Source organism: Lipotes vexillifer, unplaced genomic scaffold (genome assembly GCF_000442215.2).
Source record: "Lipotes vexillifer unplaced genomic scaffold, Lipotes_vexillifer_v1.1 scaffold158, whole genome shotgun sequence".
NCBI lineage: Eukaryota > Metazoa > Chordata > Mammalia > Artiodactyla > Lipotidae > Lipotes > Lipotes vexillifer.
In genome coordinates this window covers 1,030,147-1,045,092 of record NW_006788189.1, presented here as the reverse complement: position 1 = coordinate 1,045,092, position 14,946 = coordinate 1,030,147, and the positions used below count along the sequence as shown (strand labels likewise).

Here is a 14,946-nt window from a genome sequence, read left to right as displayed (position 1 = left end):
CCTGCCCCTACCTCCCCCGCCCGCCCATTGGCCCCACGCCGGGCGCGTCAGTCCGGGGCCCGCACCAATCCAACGCTGCCTGCGCGCTGAGATCCCGCCCCACCCTCCCGCCGACTGCCAGCCAATCAGGCGCGAGCCTCGCCGGGGCAGCCAAACCTCTCGAGGCTGAGCCAATGGCAGAGGCAGACAAGAGCCGCAGGCGAAAGGGGCGGGGAGCTCGGAGGCCCCGCCTCGGTCAGGGTCTGAAAGCGGCGGGCGCAGGGCCCGGATGTGGAGAGTCACTTTAAACTGCTCCAGGAGCCAAACTCCCTGGGCCGCCCGCCCGCCCGCGCTCCCCCGGCCTCTCAGCTTCCCCGCCAAGGCCCACGCCCGCCACGCCCCCACGCCCGAAACAGCCCAGCCCTCCCGACGCCTCTCCCTTCCTTGCAACAGGACACCCGGCCTCTGCCGCCGGCCCAAAAGCCGTGCTCAGCTCGCGAAAGAGCTCAGGTTTGCGCCGCAGGAGACGAGGGACCGCTGCCCTTCCCCGGGGACGCGCAGCGGGAAGGACGCTGCAGCCCGGCTCGGCCGCCCCGCCCCCTCGTCTCCTCCCCTCTCCTCCCCTCCGCTCCCGGGCGCCCGTCCCGCCATTACCTGAGTGCTGCGCCGAGTGGCTGCCGCGCCGCCTCGAGCTCGCTCTTGTGCGCTCTCCGCCTGTGGAGCCGGCGTCCTCGGGCTCCCGAACCCGCCGCCGCCGCCGCCGCCGCCGCCGAGGCGCTAGCCCCCCACCCCTCAGCCCAGCGCCGCTGCTTCCGCCGCCGTAACGAGCCTCTGACCCATTGGTTGGGGTAGGCCCCGCCCTCCTCCGGAGAAGCCAGTCACCGCTCAGTGTGAGCGGAGAGCGGACGGGCCTGCCCCTCGGGGGCCGCTGAGGCCTCTGGGAAATGTAGTCCCCGGTGCCGAGAGGGCGGGCCTGGGCGGGGCGTCCGGGCGACCGGGCTGGGGCAACACACCCCTTTGCTGTGTAAAGTCGGTTCTGCATTTTCTCTTTGCCTAGTAAAAAGCTCATACCCTTTTGCCTCAGCTGACGCCACAAGGTTTCATTTTCCCGAGGGCGGTGCGGCGCGGGAAAAGGTAATGGAGGCCGACTGCAGCGGGCCGAAGGAGCTGCAGGCAGGGCCGAGGGCTTTCCTGACTGTTCTTGATGTCCCCACAGAGGCCACGGCCCGCAAAGCCTGAGCATCGTGGGAAGATCGGGTGGGCGGAACTGAAGCGACTCTGTCGGGTTTGCGCCCGGCCCGCGGCGTCGGGAGCTGCACACCAGGCCGGACCCGCTCGGGAGCCGAGCACCTTCGGGTTAAAGCCGGCTCGGAGAGGGGCCTTTGGCGCAGGACTCTGGCACTGTGCACCTGCTCGGTTTTTCCAGATTACGAAGAAGCGGAGGGAGGCGGTGGTGTTTTGTTGTTTTGTTTGGGGTGGAGGGATGGAGTTTATACAGCTGCAGTAGACTTAGCCAAAGCTGCCGGAGCAAAATCTGAATCTGACAAAAGAGTTAATGTACCCCTCCTCCCTTCCCAGATGGTAATTTAGATCTGGAGTTTTGTGTTAAGAAATAAATGGGGCTCACATCCCTTCTTCCTGTCGTGCACAGCTGTGTTCTTGCGAGGTAAAGAGTAGCTCGTGGCTATAAGAATGTCTCAAATGCCCCCTCTTCTTCCTCAAGGCACTTTCCTTTCTCACACTCTTCCCTTCTCAAATTTCTCCTAAAAGTAACTGATGTGATATACGTTAGCCTCCTCTCTCCTTAGGCAGTCCATTCTGCTTCTGCCACTCTTCTCAGACTGCTCCCCAAAGTTGCCAGTGACCTACTCACCTCACCCAATGGTCCTGGCTTAGTTCTCATCTTGTCTAGTTTACCAACAGTAATTCTTCCTTAAAATGTGCTTCCCTATGGGAAAAGAATCTGAAAAACAATAGATATATGTATATCTATAACTGAAGCACTTTGCTGTACACCTGAAACTAACACAACATCGTAAATCGGCTATGCTCAGAAAAAAAAATTCTTCCCTTGGTCACCAGAACCACACTCTCTCCTGATTCTACTTCTGTCCCTATTAAGTCGCTTTCTACTTCTTCTTTCTCACATATACAGCACTCTCCAGCCCTCTCTCAATGCTCTACTATCTTTCTAACTAGTTTAATGCACTCTCACAGTATCAAATACTGTTCTCGAAAATGACTCAATATTTTGTCTGCGTGGTGATAAAGATAACTCAAGATAACTCTCTCTTGAATTGTATACCTACAGTCCCACAAATATGTCTTACAAGCCCCTGAGACTTAACATAACGGACACCTTCATTGATTTGCCTCACCTGTGTACTCCTCCCCCTTGTTTCTGGGTTTGGTTAATGGCATCACCATCTTCTCTGCATTTGGTTTAATTCTTGTTGGTTTCCACTCTTCCATCTCCCAGAGTCACCCTATGGACCTCTGCACCTCCTTTCCAGTTGCTTCCGTAGCCTCGGCTCAACTTCCTACCCTCAACCTGTCCTCCGCAGAGTTCTTTTTCTGAAGCATTCCTCTGAATCTGTTCTTTCCATCTATGATGTTCCAATGACTTCAAAATCTATTCTAAACCCGTAAACCCAGTTCAAAGGCCTTAATAATTCAGTCCCTCCTACCTCTCAAGTATGGTTGAGTACCCTCTCAACCATAGTTTCCACCAATTCTCCACACAGCTTGGCTTCCAGGGTTTTGCTCAAGCTTTGCCTTATATAGGCCTCACTCTTCAGCAGCCATGTAGCAGAATGCTGCCATTTCTACAATGCCTAACTGCAAAGGAAATGATTTATCTTCTCCAAGAAGCCTTCCGTGAAATTCCTCTCCTTCCCCCCGCCCTACAGGATACTTCCGTGGACACTTCTTCGGTCGCTCTATTATAGCACTAATCTATCTACGCTGTATTCTTCCTGGATTAGGCGGAGAGAGAAATTATTCATCTGTATATCTCCCATCAACAGGAAGGATTCAATAAATGTTTGCTGGGTATAATCACAAACACATCCGTAGTACATGAATGAAATCTGAATTTTCCTTAGTTACTAGAGACAGTCTCTGCTTTATTCACTTATGTCTCTAGTCCCTCACGTAGTGGTTACTTGAAGGAAAATAGATGTTTCACCCGTGGTTGTGTTGCTAGGATTTAGGATTCCCATCCCCTGAGCTTGGCATGCTGAAGACAGCCTTCTTGTACCCCAACCAGGCTGAACCTTCCACACTTCTCAGGTCTTCAACCCCCACTGCCAGTTGCGGGGGCTTATTATTATCTTGGGTTCTTGGAGATAGTGTGCACAAAAGAGAATTTGGATGGATTGAACAAAGACACCATCAGGCACAACATCTGCTGGGTGGTTACCAAGAGAACAAATAACTACTGCCCTCTGCCAATAAAGAGAGTAAGTTCTCAATGCAAGTGTCCTGTGGTGGTCAGTCAAATGTCAGTGGATGGTCTGCAAGTGTTGGTGAAGCTCTGTTTGGTCTCTGCCACTGAACCCGGATGGTTCTCAGCCTGAGCCTGGGTCGTCTAATGATACTGACTCTTTGGTTCCTCTAAGTCCAGATACTCCCCTTGGCCCGACTCCCCAGCCAGGGAAATATAGTCCCATCCAGGTAACTCATCTGTAAAATGAAAGTACCATTACTTATCTCAATCTTATTGTGTAGTTGTTAAAAGCTACACACGTAAAGGACGTGAAGCTTTTGAGCTCACTCCCATTCATTGTTTTTATTACCTTCATCTGGTTTATTACCTAGGCCAAACTCAGACTCTGTCTCCTCCAGAGTGTGTATGGTGGACAGACTCTAGGATGACCCCTCATGTTCCCCCTCTTGGGGTTCATGACCTTGTGTAATCTCTTTCCTTTGAATGTGGCAGGATCTGTGTCATTCTTCTAATCAATAGAATATGGCAAAGGTGAGGAGATGTCACTTCCTTGACTGTGTTATGTTATGTCTAGTTTTTAGCTAAATTTGAAACAATAGAGAAACATGATTTCGACACATTCAGGGTATTTAACGAACCAAGTTTTTTAAACTTGTTACAGCAAGTTTAAAAAGATAGTGATTGTCATACGACCCAGCAATCCCACTACTGGGCATATACCCTGAGAAAACCATAATTCAAAAAGAGTCATGTACCACAATGTTCATTGCAGCTCTATTTACAATAGCCAGGACATGGAAGCAACCTAAGTGTCCATCAACTGATGAATGGATAAAGAAGATGTGGCACATATATACAATGGAATATTACTCAGCCATAAAAAGAAATGAAATTGAGTCATTTGTAGTGAGGTGGATGGACCTAGAGTCTGTCATACAGAATGAAGTAAGTCAGAAAGAGAAAAATACCATATGCTAACGCATATATATGGAATCTAAAAAACAACAACAACAAGATGGTCATGAAGAACCCAGGGGCAAGATGGGAATAAATATGCAGACCTACTAGAGAATGGACTTGAGGATATGGGGAGGGGGAAGGGTAAGCTAACGTGCCAACATTTTGATCTTGGACTTCCATTCTCCAGAACCGTGAGAAAATAAATTTCCACTGCTTAAGCCCTACAGTCTGTGATATTTTGTTATGGCAGCCCTAGCAAACTATGTACTGTACGTATACTACATATAGTAGAGTATTGTTTTGTGAAATTTTAGTTTCAGTTGTGTGTATGTGCACTGGGTCTCAATGCAAGATGCATTTCTTATTATGGGTTGTAGGTCAAAATGTTTGAAAAACATTGAGCTGGAAGAAATGAAGGATTTTGCCTCTCAGTTCTGATATAATCCAATTGAACTAAAACCTTATACTAGGCAAACCTGGAGAAACCATAGCTCCACTTTTCCTGGGTAGGGTGCTAAGGAGAAGAAATGGGTTCCTTATGAAAATGACTCTAGAACAGTGTTCTGGAGTGGAGTCTGTGGACAGAATTTACAGGGGTGTGAACTTGGATAGGAAGAAGGTACATGTTTATTTTCACTAATGTCTACCTGAAAATTACTGTCTCCTTCCACTGTAAATAGAAGTAACAGATTTTGGTAATATTAGCAGTACTTGTAACTTTGTCGCCAATTAAAATCACGTATATTTTCATATCACATTACACAAACTCTATCTCAAAACGCAAATTGCAACCATTCCTATATTGAAAGTATATTAGTTTGTTATTTAATATATTAATAAAGGAGCACATGTATTACGATGCACAAATTTTTTTTTTGCATTACATGGGCCTCTCACTGTTGTGGCCTCTCCCGCTGCGGAGCACAGGCTCCGGATGCGCAGGCTCAGCGGCCATGGCTCACGGGCCCAGCCGCTCCGCGGCATGTGGGACTTTCCCGGATTGGGGCACGAACCCGCGTCCCGTGCATCGGCAGGCGGACTCTCAACCACTGCGCCACCAGGGAAGCCCACAAATTTGTTTTTTTAAATATATTTTGATAATAACCTTGTTAGTATATAATTTCTTTCCCCAGGATCCCTAGGTATTTATGCATTTAAGAACATTTTTCTAAGAAGGGTCCATAGGCTTCACAAGACTGTCAAAGGGGGTCTGTGACAGATAACGGGTTAAGAAAATCTCTACAGGTATATTTTTATAGACAGATCCTGCCTCTGTTACATTTCATCTGAGTCTTTTCTTATCTGTTTCTTTCCACTTCCACTGTTTTGGTTATGACCAAGACTTTCCTTCTGACCAGTTTCTTTTAACTGAGGACTTCTTTGGTTCTAACTTTGACTTGACATCTTCCCAAAGGCTGCCTCTGTGTTTACACCTCTGCTCTTGCAGTGCAGCCCAAGGACAGTGGCCCTACCCTGACCCTCGGCCCAGGAAACTGACCCACAGGGTTACAACTTCTGGACTGCTGAGGACCAGTGGGAAGAAGGTGTCTTGGCCACCCAAGGAGCTTGTGGCCATTAGAAAACCAGCTAATAGCATCAGCAGCACAGAATGGGAAACCTTCAGCCCCAGGCCCTGTGGACCTGTTCCTGCCTCCTGAGGGTGTTTGACTTACTTTTGTGACTTCCCTCACCGCTTCATTTCTTATTTAGACTTCCAGCCCATGACCTGAATTTGTAGCCCCATACAAGGCCCTCCAGACCCAAGAGGTCCACATTTCCATTGCCCACCATCAGTGGCCATATGGAGCACGTCCATTCCCTACAGCGTGGAGTCTGCCAATTCACAATAATTGGGATCTTCACTCTCTTTGTCTTCCACAAGCACACAGCACTCCCATTTTGGTTCACCCACCTGACCAACACTGGAGGGAATTCCACACTCCCACAAAGAAAAGAATGATACCTTCCAGGGGTGGGCAAGGACCATACTAAATCTCCTTCCCTCCACCCCCTTGATGGGAGAGATCATCCACCTTGTGCTGCGGGGCCCTACTTGGCCATCATGTCAGTAGCACACTCTGACCTCTAGAGGGAGCCCCGTGAATGACGAAGAGAAGCAGCTGTGAGTTTTCAGGGAATGCGGGGCTGGACCCTTGAATCACCAGCTGTCCTGGGGAATGGGGCTCATGTCTGGGCCACATACCCTAACTTCACTGATGACCTTTAGTGTCCTTTGGGCAGGAACGCCCTACTTAATTTACTTTGTCTGTTCTGGCTCCCCACCCGTCTCTGCCCACTGCCAACATTTATCTATTTGGGGGGTCACGATTCTTTTTTTTTTAAATCACTTTCATTTTTATTTATAATCAGAAAACAATTAGAAATTAAAGTGGGAAGGTATCTACAAACAACAAGTGCTGGAGAAGGTGTGGAGAAAAGGGAACCCTCCTACACTGTCAGTGGGAATGTAAATTGATACAGCCACTATGGAGAACACTATGGAGGTTCCTTAAAAAACTAAAAATAGAACTACCATATGAATCAGCAATCCCACTCCTGGGCATATATTCCAAGAAAAACATGGTTTGAAAGGATACATGCACGCCAATGTTCATTGCAGCACTATTTACAATAGCTAAGACACGTAAGCAACCTAAATGTCCATCGACAGAGGAATGGATAAAGAAGACGTACATATACACAACGGAATATTACTCAGCCGTTAAAAAGCTGTTAAAAAGAATGAAATAATGCCACTTGCAGCAAGATGGATGGACCTGGAGATTATCATACTAAGTAAAGTAAGTTGGACAAAGACAAATATCATATGATATTGCTTATATGTGGAATCTTAAAAAAATGATACAGATGAACTTATTTACAAAACAGAAACAGACTTGCAGACTTAGAGAATGAACTTATGGTTACTGGGGGTGGGGGGAGGGATAGATTGGGAGTCTGGGACTGACATGTACACACTGCTATTTTTTTTTTTTTTTAACATCTTTATTGGGGTATAATTGCTTTACAATGGTGTGTTAGTTTCTGCTTTATAACAGAGTGAGTCAGTTATACATATATATATGTTCCCATATCTCTTCCCTCTTTGTCTCCCTCCCTCCCACCCTCCCTATCCCACACTGCTATTTTTAAAATAGATAGCGGCCGGGCGTGGCCCGGAGCTTCACTCGCGCTGCAGACCCCGCCTTGAGTACACAGCTCTCCGGCCTGCGTGAACACTTCCCCCAGACACCACCACCCTTTGGAATGGCCAGCAGGGGACCTGCCTACGGCCTGAGCCAGGAGGTGCAGCAGAAGATTGAGAAACAATATGATGCAGACCTGGAGCAGATCCTGATCCAGTGGACCACCGCCCAGTGCTGCAAGGATGTGGGCCGGCCCCAGCCTGGGCACGAGAACTTCCAGAACTGGCTCAAGGATGGCACGGTGCTGTGTGAGCTCATTAATGGGCTGTACCCCGAGGGGCAGGCGCCAGTGAGGAAGATCCAGTCCTCCACCATGGCCTTCAAGCAGATGGAGCAGATCTCCCAGTTCCTGCAAGCAGCTGAGGGCTACGGCATCAACACCACTGACATCTTCCAGACTGTGGACCTCTGGGAAGGAAAGAACATGGCCTGTGTGCAGCGGACACTGCTGAGCCTGGGTGGGCTGGCGGTAGCCCAGAGCAATGGGCTGTTCTCTGGAGATCCCAACTGGTTTCCCAAGAAATCCAAGGAGAACCCTTGGAACTTCTCAATCGACCAGCTGAAGGAGGGCAAGAATGTGATTGGGTTACAGATGGGGACCAACAGCGGGGCATCTCAGGCAGGCATGACCGGCTACGGGATGCCACGCCAGATCCTCTGATCCCACCCACAGCCCTGCCCCTTCCTGCCATGAATGGTTAATATATATATATGTGTGTGTGTATATATATATATATTTTAGCAGTGACATTCCCTGAGAGCCCCTGGAGCTCTCACGCTCCCCTCTGCCAGGGTGGGGGCCTGGCCTGTCTCCTCTGAGGGTGCCTGACAGTGGCCTCCCCACTGTGCTTACTAATACATTCCCTTCTCCAAATCCACCAAAACTGGACCAACTGGCCTTTTTTCCCCAGGACCAAAATTAGGGGGGCATCACCCCCTCTCCCCACCATACCTCTTCTCTTTCTCTCTGGCCTCTCTTCCCCTGAGCCCTGTGCCCTAATCCATTCCTTGGCTGGGAGTCAGGGATGCTGCCTAACGGCCTTCTCCCCCCAAGTACGCCTCGCCCACAGCTGTGGCTGCAGGGACTTAATTTATAGGGAGGGGTCTGTGGCGGCTGTTCCCCCAGCCCCAGCTGGACTGCACTCACCACGCTTTTGAGGCAGCCTGCCCTGGCAGAGGCCTTCAGGCTTCTCATTTTCCATTCCCCTCTCTGTGGCTAAGGGGTGGGGGTGAGGGGACTGAGGAGGGAAGGCTGCCCACCATGGGCTGGGGCTTGAAGAATCTGAGTTTGCTGATTTAAATAAAGAATCTCTGTCTTTTTTTAAAAAAAAATTAAATTAAATTAAAAAATAAAATAAAATAAAATAGATAACCAACAAGGACCTAGTGTAAAATAAATAAATAAATCATAAAAAAGGAAGAAAATAAAATAAGAAGGTATCATGTTTTACAACAACATTTTAAAATCAAATATGATTAGATGGCAAGATTTATACTCCAAATATTATAATACGACGTTGAGAGAAATTAAGGAAGACTTAAAGGATGCCATCTCCATGGACTGGAAGACTCAACGTGAAAACCTCTTATTCTCTCCAAAGTGATAGAGACTCACTACCATCCTGGTCAAAATCCCAGCAGGTTTTTATCCCCCCTGTGTGTGTGACTATATCAAGCTGATTCTAAATTTTTTTGTGTGTGGTAAAATACACATAACAAAATTTACCATTTTAACTGTTTTAAAGTATACAATTCAGTGGCATTAAGTACACTCGCAATGGTGTTTGGATAGATTCTTGACTGCTCAGGCTAGCCTGGCCTCACCATCAGGACCCAAGCACTCCCTTAAAGGAGACTCTGGATTTTAGCAGAGGGGTGCAGTGGGTGTATCTAGAAAGCAACCAGTCTGGGACAAATGTATATATCTAATCTCATCCAGGCTTCTGTCTAGGAATAAACAATGCTCTGCATCATGGTTAGCTTTAGTTTTTCCCTTTAAGCTGACTGTTGGAAGCACTTCACCACTACGTTATTTTTTTTCTCACTTTTTTATTTAGGAATACTTCAAACACATAGAAGAGTTGACAGCATTGCATAATGAACAGCTAGATTCCACCCACCTAGATTTAACAATTTGCAACATTTTGCACAACAATTTTTAACATCAGCTTTCTTTATGCTCTCACCCATCCTCTCATGTGCGATTGTATTTGTCGACACCCACTTTTTTCCTCCTAGACCATTGGAAAATAAATTCAGGCATCAAGACGCTTCACCTTAAAATGCTTCAGTATGAATTTCCTAAGAATAAGAACTTTCTCCTATAAAATTTTAATACCCCAAGTGAGAAAAAATATTTTTTATATAGTAGTGTGTACATGTCAATCCCATTCTCCCAATTCTTCGCACCCCCCTCTTTCCCCCTTGGTGTCCATATGTTCGTTCTCTATGTCTGTGTCGCGATTTCTGCTTCGCTAATAGGTTCATCTGTACTATTTTTCTAGATTCCACATATAAGTGTTAATATATGTTATTCGTTTTTCTCTTCCTGACTTACTTCACTCTGTATGACAGTCTCTAGGTCCATCCACGTCTCTGCAAATGATGGAGGCTCTGTTCTTACAAAGGGGTTTCCCTGGAGACTCCTGACAAGTACCATCAATTCTGTCTAATATGAACTACAATCCTTTCTACTACCAAACATATTCCTAACAATACAGTATTGACACTGTCTCTACCCAGCACAATGTGTATCATATTGAAAAGTACCCCTCCCGATATTAGAAGTAACAGGCAGCCCCTATACCCCAGAGCCTGCTGAAATTATTCACACTTGCAATCCTAAACGTGTTTAGCCTGCTGACCCTGCCTCGCCCATTCCTTCCCCTGGGAACCACAATAAAAGCTCTTGCCCATATTATACCCTTGTTCTCTCTGCCTCCTATCTAACCCTCCTGCTTCCCATATGGCCCTGCATTGTGAGGCATGCCCTCTCCTCTGGGAATTATGAGAAACCCTCTTTTCAATGGCAATTGTTTCCTGATCTGTTGGCCTCACCATACCTGAATAATATTTAAACCTACATTTGAAAACAATTATGCAGTTTACAGTCAAGGGAAGGTATGGTAACATCTCAAATGAATGCTAAACGTAGAAGTTGCATATCTGTGTAGGTGAATCAAGGGAGAATTGCAATGGCCTGTCCAGTACTAGATTAAATTAAGTTAAATTCCTCCCAAGACTAAATGGCAAAATGAGATTCAAAGTCAATGACTATAATACATGCTGATTTATCAGGTAAAGAGATCATTTAAAAGAGAAAAAGCAGAACTCATCATTTGATTTCTTTACTTGTAAAAGGGAAATTTAACTATTTCCCCAGCAGTCTTCAGATTTTCCTTCTGTTAAGAGCAGTATAGGGACTTCCCTGGTGTTGCAGTGCTTAAGAATCTGCCTGCCAATGCAGGGGACACAGGTTCGAGCCCTGGTCCAGGAAGATCCCACATGCCGCAGGGCAACTAAGCCCATGTGTCACAACTAGTGAGCCTGAGCTCTAGAGCCAGTGAGCAACAACTACTGAGCCTGTGTGCCACAACTACTGAAGCCTGTGCGCCTAGAGCCCGTGCTCCACTACAAGAGAAGCCACCACAGTGAGAAGACCACGCACGGCAAGGAAGAGTAGCCCTGGCTCACCGCAGCTAGAGAAAGACTGCGTGCAGCAGCAAAGACCCAGAGCAGCCAAAAATAATTTATTAAAAAAAAAAAAAAAAAAAGCAGTACAGAGCATGGCATCTACTTCCATCCAGATATGTGTGTCACTTACAGATTCAACATAATCTGTATCAAAATCTCAGCTGCCCCCCCACGAAACTGACAAACTAAAATTTATACGGAAATGAAAGGGACTCAGAATAGCCAAAACTATCTTAAAAAGAAAGAAGTAGGAGGACTTGCACTTCCTGATTTCAAAACTTGCTACAAAGCTACAGTAATCAAATAGTGTGGTACTGGCATAAAAATATACATATTGATCAATGAAAAAGAATTGAGAATCTAAAAATAAACCCTCACATTTATGATCAACTGATATTCAAAAAGGGTGCCAAGATAATTCAATGGGGGAAAGAATAATCTTTTCAATGAATGGTGCTACAACATTGGATATCCTCATGCTAAAGAATAAAGTTGGACCCTTTGCTTACATCATACACAAAAATTAACTCCAAATGGATTATATACCTAAAAATAGAGCTAAAACATAAAACCTTTAGAAGAAGGAGTCTAAGAAACATAGGAGTAGGTCTTCATAACATTGCATTAGACAAAGTCTTCTTAGGTGTCCATCAAAAAAGTGAAAAGACAAATCCACAGAAAGGGAGAAAATATTTTCAAATCGTGTAGCTGTTAAGCAACTTATATCCAAAATATGCAAAGTATCTTATAACTCAATGACAAAAAGAGAAATAACAATTTAAAAATAGGCAAAGAACATAGAGTATTTTCAAATCGTGTAGCTGTTAAGCAACTTATATCCAAAATATGCAAAGTATCTTATAACTCAATGACAAAAAGAGAAATAACAATTTAAAAATAGGCAAAGAACATAGAGAGGAACGAAACTGAGTTATTTGTAGTGAGGTGGATGGACCTAGAGTCTGTCATACAGAGTGAAGTAAGAGAGAGAAAAACAAACACCATATGCTAACGCATATATATGGAATCTAGAAAAATGGTACTGATTAACCTAGTGGTGGGGCAGGAATAAAGATGCAGACGTTGAGAAAGGACTTGAGGACACGGGGAGGGGGAAGGGGCGGCTGGGATGCAGTGAGAGAGTGGCATGGACATGTATACACTACCAGATGTAAAATAGATAGCTAGTGGGAAGCAGCCTCATAGCACAGGGAGATTAGCTCCTGTGCTTTGTGAAGACCTAGAGTGGTGGCATAGGGAGGGTGGGAGGGAGACGCAAGAGGGAGAGGATATGGAGATATATGTATGCATATAGCTGATTCACTTTGTTGTATGGCAGAAACTAACACAACATTGTAAAGCAATTATACTACAATAAAGGTGTATAAAAACTAAAATAAAATAAAAATAGGCAAAGGATATGAACAGATATTTCTCTGAAGATATACAAATGACTAATAAGCATTTGAAAAGATGCTCAGTTTCATTTGTCAATAGAGAAATACAAATCAAAAGCACAATGAGATACCAATTCACACCCAGTGGTATGGCTATAGTAAAAGGGACAATAACAAATGCTGGTGAGCAGTTAGTGTAATTGGAAACCTCATGCACTGCTGGTGGGAATGTAAAATGGTGCAGTCACTTTGTGAAAAGTCTGTCAGTTCCTGAAACAGAGTTATCCTATGGACAGAAATTCCACTCATGGATATACCAAGAGGCATGAAAACATATGTCCACACAAAAACTTGTACATGAATGTTCACAGCAGCATTATTCATAATAGCTAAAAAAAATAGCAACAACTTAAATGTCCATCAACTGATAAATGGATACATCAAATGTGGTACAACCATATAATGGAATATTTATTCAGTCATAAAAAGGAAGGAAGTATTGATACATACTACAAATGGATGAACCTTAAAGACATTATTATAAGTGAAAGAAGCCAGTCACAGAAGGCCACATGTTGTATGATTCCATTTATATGAAATGTCAAAAAGAGGCAAATCCACAGGGATAGAAAGTAGATTAGTGGCAGCTGAGAGGTGGTGTGGGGTGGGGGGTTGGTGGGAAATAGGAAGTGACTGCTCACGGGTACAGAGTTGTTTTGGAGATGATGAAAATGTTCAAAAATTGATTATGGGTGATGGTTGCACAACTCTGCAATGATTCTAAAAAACAATGAATTGTACACTTAGTGAATTGTATGTTATATGAATTGTGTCACAATAAAGTTATTTTGAAAGTGTGTAACTGACTTAACTTAGATGCGTGAATGGTGTATTCACACCAAGGTGCACCATTTCCATTGCATGATGGAAGGAATGTTTCAAATTCAAGGTAGTCTTTAGGCTTCCATATTATTTTGCATTATATTTTATGACATAATAGATTATTACATGTAACATACTGTTTTACTTTACTATCCTGTAGTTGAGAAAATAAAAATTATAGTTGCTTGAAAGAAGTTATTTCCAGTACCCATTTAGTTTTTTCCAGAGAAATTGAACCTCATAGAGCTTAGAGTCTACCTAGTCCAAATCCATCAGAACGAATCATTAAAACACAGAGGCAACAAAAGCACAGGTACCATCCCCCAAGCCTCAGGCAAGCCTCTTCACTTAGAATATTATGGGTGTTTGCTTCCCCTAGATCATCACTGGCTTGGTGTTTTCCCATTTTTGTCTGTATTAACTGTCTTATTCTATTACAGTCTTCTATGCTAAATTTAAACCATCTTCTGAGAGGTATAGGAGGAGGAAGTTCTGGAGAAGAAAAGTCTAAGACAGGAATATTGGCTATTAGAATGTCCTTGAGGGACTTTGCTGTGGTCCAGCGGTTAAGAATCCGCCTTCCAGTGCAGGGGACTTGGGTTCGATCCCTGGTTGGGGAACAAAGATCCCTCATGCTGCAGGGCAGCTAAGCCCGTGCCGCAACTACTGAGCCCGTGAGCTCTAGAGCCTGTGTGCCACAACTAGAGAAGCCCGCCTGCCACAACGAAGAGCCTGCGAGCCACAACAAAATACACTGCATGTTGTAAAGCAATTATACCCCAATAAAGATGTTAAAAAGAAAAAATTAATTAAAAAAAAAGAATGGATTCATGTATTACTTGTGCCATTAACAATAAATTTACATTTATAATATAATGGTACAATCTTAGTGAATGGGAATTGGAATCAAAAGGGTTTGCTGTCCTTAGAATGTTCTAAAATGTCAAGGCAGTTGCTTGTGTTTAACTGTGAACAAATAAAAATTTACTGTTTTGTACTAAAAAAAAAAAAAAGACACTGCATGCTGCAACTAAGACCTGATGCAGCCAAATAAATAAATAAATAAATAAAAATTAAAAAGTAGAACGTCCTTGAATTTCTCTACGTTTGCTGCAGACTTCTTCCAGGGAACTTGATATACCTCTTTAAATTTGTGATCTTGGTTGCCTGCTCTTCTTTATTTTTTTCATTTCTCAGTGTTTGCCTTCAGTGTGTGGTGTTGGTGCTCATTCTTTTTACGAAGCAAATATAGTAGTGAGTCTCAAGTCCGTTTCAAAGAGTCTAAGACTTTTCTGGCAGGTATTTATCTATAAAATGGCTGTAGGGGCTTCCCTGGTGGTACAGTGGTTGAGAGTCCGCCCGCTGATGCAGGTGACATGGT

The 14,946-nt window shown here is 44.8% G+C and overlaps 1 pseudogene; it reads left to right on the top strand.

Annotated features, from left to right (window-relative positions):
• The first annotated feature begins 7,636 nt into the window (after positions 1-7,636).
• Positions 7,637-8,254, top strand: LOC103080319 (transgelin-2 pseudogene; annotated as a pseudogene).
• Positions 8,255-14,946: the final 6,692 nt, after the last annotated feature.